Here is a 4519-nt window from a genome sequence, read left to right on the forward strand (position 1 = left end):
ACTATATTCATCTACAACACCTGGACCACTTTTCCATCAGGCTGGGGCCACCTCTGCATCAGGGAATTTTCATTCACCATCTCTTTTTTTTTTTAAATTGAAATGGCATCTCACTCTGTTGCCCAGGTTGGAGTGCAGTGGCACAATCTAGGCTCACTGCAACCTCCACCTCCCGAGTTCAAATGATTCTCCTGGCTCAGCCTCCCAAGTTGCTGCGATTATAGACGTGTGCCACCACACCTGGATAATTTTTGTATTTTTAGTAGAGATAGGGTTTCACCATGTTGGCCAGGCTGGTCTCAAACTCCTAAACTCAAGCGATCTGCCCACCTCAGCCTCCCAAAGTGCTGGTATTACAGACGTGAGCCACCGCACCCGGCCAATTCACCGTCTCTTAAGCACTAGAGGCAACCAGCAGAGCAATTATCATCAACCCAGAATGTCCTCCAACCTCCTTTCCAATCATTAGGGGGACCACATATTATCCAAATCAGGACTCTTGAGAACAGAAAGGGCTTTATGAATACTCATGCTGGGACTATTCAGGGGAGCTAGGTATACATATGGCCACGTCTACCCTAATCACTCCTGTGTCTCCCTAAGTCTAGACACAAGATATGACTTCAAAGACGTTCTTCCTATGCAGCTGTGCCAAATTTGGTGCTTGCCCTGACTCTGTAGGCACTGACCCAGAACGCTGTCACAGAAACACTGACTCATGGGCCCTGTTCCTATGTCTCAGACTCAGGAATAAATTTGGTTACAGACACCAAACCTCTAGAAAAACAAAAGACAAAGATGTCTTCCCTGGCCACATTCACCCTACCCAGGCCAAGCTCGGGCTTCATGTGCCCTCTGTCTAGGAACCTGTTATTTCACACTCTGGGTTATTTTGGACATGCTATCATAGCTGTCCTTACTCCCTTGCTAGACAGACAGTGTCTCGGTTTCTGACTCTTAACAGGAATGTTGTACTCACCCAAGTTCCCTTGTCCCATCATGTTTTGTCACTCACAAACAAATAAACAAAATTGGCTAAAAGTTTGGTTGTGAGTAGGATTACAAGTGACTTTTCCCCTAATATAAATACTATCATTTTCTGTAATATTTTTCCAGCCTTTTTCTATGTAGGTACTTTTAAAAATGAAATTATATATACAGATTATCATTGCCTTCATTTTTCATGCTTTTCCTCAGATATGGAACACTCTCCATAAATCTTATTTTCAGTGATTGTATCTAGCTAGTGGATAAGCCAAAACTTAATCATGCCCGTTATTTACCATTTAGGTTGCTTCCAATTTCATTAAAACAAACAGTTTAATGGACATAAATGTATCTTTTATTTCCATAATAATCCTTTAGATTATTTCCCCAAGATACCTTTCAAGAACTTCAATTACTGAGTCAGAGTGCATGGGATTTTATGGCTCTTGCATCAGGGTCCTCTTGATTCCTGTCAAGGTGCCTGGTGCTGCCCTGTGGCTCCCAGTATTGAGCTCTCCTGCCTCAGCCTCCATTCAAGCTTGTTCTTCTTGGTCTGGTGCCAGAATTCATGCAAGAATCAGATCCAGGGATTCCTACACGGTTTGAAGGGATGTGCACTCACATACCCAACCAAGTTAGGCAAGGCTTGGGAAATGAGGCAAGTATTGAGTCAGACAGGAAAGGATCCAAACTTCCATAAGTCGAGAAGTTCAAAACTATTATTGTTATCAAGCAAAACATGAGGCGTCTGCCCTCTCCAGTATAATCTGGCCAGTGGGGGCAGCTCTGGAATGCCTCCCATGATTCTTCCCACCCAGCTGAGTCCTACTCCAACCTCAAGGTCCATCTCTTCTCTAAGCCCTCCCCATCCAGCAGGATCTATGAGCTATGAAAGCCCTATCTATGCCATGGGTCCACAAGCACATCTGTGACATAGTGCCCGCCAATCTATGAAAAGCAAGAAAAATGAGGACAACATGGGGAGCTTTTTATACAGCTTAACGTATATAATTTAAAAGGCCGTCCTTTAATCTCTGTTTATGTCCTTTAACTTCTTAGAAATTCATGTGTTCTTTCATTTATTTGTAAAAATGTCAACGGCTTTGTTTAATTAGAAGTTTCATTCATCACATGTTTTTGAGAGCTTACTACCTGCCAAGTGCTATGATAGTCCCTGGAGACATAGCAGTGACCAAAACAGACAAAGCTCCCCCTGCTCAGCCCAGCTCAGGCTCTGCAGGCCAAGGCCTCATCTCCCCAGCTGCAATGCCTATGAGCAGGACCTGGGCTTGTACATCTTTGGATCTGCACACAGTAAATTCTTAATACACACTTGCTGAGGACAGGGTTTCATAATGATACCAACACTTGCTGGGAGGATGGTGGGAACACTGGTATGCACAGCAGTATGCATCGATGGCACACATCCTATAGATCTGCCATATGTATGTATGGCATATGTATCCATGCATGGCAGCGTGAAGTAGGCGTTGAAGTTAGCCAGCTCTGGCACCACCCTGCCTGGCTTCCAGCCCCAGCTCTGCTGCAAGACCTTCAGCAAGTTCTTGAACCTCTTTCAGCTCATGTCCTCTCTATAATGAGGGGAAGATGGTAACAGCACTTGCCTCAGAGGTCTTGAGGATTGAAGTCCTTGGCACAGGGCTGGTTCCCTGGAAGCCTTCCTTAAATGTGGCCTGCTGCAGCTATAACCATAGCACCAATCAGGTGCTAAATGAACCAGCTATTAGGCGAGAGTCAACATTAAACCAGGAGAAAACTTCCGCCGTCCATGGAACCAATCTGAAATTGAAGATGTGTTTGACTGGTTGGCCAGAAAAGTTAATAAAACAAGAGAGAAATTTTCATTTGTACATAAAAGAGGGAAAAAACTAGACAGACTTTCTCTTCCTTCTCCACAGATGCCAATAACAGAAATATGGCACAACGCTCCTGCCAAATCCAGGGTCCGTAATGATGGGCATGTGCCAGAACTCAACCACAAACAGCCAGGCTGTTGGGGGTAACAGAATTGGGGAATAAGCACACACAGATTGGGGACTTTCCTGAAGTATGGACATTCCACAGACAGATCATTTCCAGTGCCATAGAGAGCTTCAGAATTTAAGAAGTCTGAGGGGGGTGCGGTAGGGTGGAAAACAGAGCATGGGCCACAGCCAGCAGACTACTTGGCCATCCTATATAAAATAGCACTCCACCCAATCTCTTCATCTCCTTATGTTCCTTACTGTATTTTATTGTTTTTGTTTTTTTTTGAGACAGAGTTTCACTCTTGTTACCCAGGCTGGAGTGCAATGGTGTGATCTCAGCTCACTGCAACCTCTGCCTCCTGAGTTCAAGTGATTCTCCTGCCTCAGTCTCCCCAGTAGCTGGGATTATAGACCTGTGCCACTACACATGGCTAATTTTTGTATTTTGGGTAGAGATGGGGTTTCACCATGTTGACCAGGCTAGTCTCAAACTCCTGACCTCAGGTGATCCATCCGCCTTGGCCTCCCAAAATGCTGGGATTACAGGTATGAGTCACTGAGTATGGCCCTTACTGTGCTTTAAAATCACTGCTGAATGTTACTATCTTCCTCTTCCACTAGAATAAAAATTATGTAAAAGCAGGGACTTTGCCCCACTCATCACTCAAGGAGTACTTGTTGAATGAATGAAAATCAGGCCTGACAGAATGTCATGTCATGTTAGCCACATTGATGGGAGTTACATTATTTTCTGGGGAATAGGGCTGAATTTCTCATAGAAACATTAATATAAGGGGGAGATCCAAGATGGCCTTTTAGGAACAGCTCAGGATTGCAGCTGCCAATAAAAGCGCAGAGGGTGAGTGGATGCTGCATTTTTATTGCCCACAGACTAGGAAATTCCCAGGTGGAGGAGCTCCACGGGTCACCAGCACGGCTGTTTCAGCCAGCGCAGCTGTGCCACCACTGCTTTGCCCCACGCGGCTTTGTCGGCGCCCTGGAGCAGCGGTTCTCCATACAAAATACACCGGTCCGGGTGCCCTTTTGGCTGGCGATTGGAGCCATGGGAAGTCACCCATTCATCTGTTTAAAAAGGGGATTGAGCAGGACAGTAGATTCCAGGGCAAAAAAAGCGCCATGAATCTCAGCGCCGCTGTTTAAGCCAGCGCAGTGACTTGCCACAGGGGAAAACACACAGACCCCGGCGCCTCTTCAACAGATGACTGGAACACCAACTTAAAAAAAAAAAAAAAAAGGCTCTGAGGCAGGGAGCCAGGCGATCAGGCTCGGCTGGTCCCACCCCCACAAAAGAATAGCAATCAGAAACTCTCTGGATTGAGAGTTTCACAGCAAGCGCAGCTGAACCCGGGACGATCCAGCTCTGCCGGGGAGAGGCGTCAGCCATTACCAAGGCAGCCCACCACTATGGAGGTAGTCAGCCAATGCCGAGGCAGCCCGCTGTTGCCAAGGCAACCCATCATTGCTGAGGCAGCCCGCCATTGCCAGGGCAACCCGCCACTGCAGAGAGACTTCTCCTTAACAGA

General features: G+C 46.2%; 1 non-coding gene across 1 annotated transcript; it reads left to right on the forward strand.

Moving 5' to 3' along the window:
* Nucleotides 1-641: 641 nt before the first annotated feature.
* Nucleotides 642-772, forward strand: LOC116547272. The gene has a single exon (XR_004267006.1). It is a non-coding gene; the product is annotated as a small nucleolar RNA SNORA5 (small nucleolar RNA).
* The last annotated feature ends 3747 nt before the right edge of the window (nt 773-4519 follow it).

Source organism: Sapajus apella, unplaced genomic scaffold (assembly GCF_009761245.1).
Source record: "Sapajus apella isolate SASKATOON/1434 unplaced genomic scaffold, GSC_monkey_1.0 scaffold2547, whole genome shotgun sequence".
Taxonomy (NCBI): Eukaryota; Metazoa; Chordata; class Mammalia; order Primates; family Cebidae; genus Sapajus; species Sapajus apella.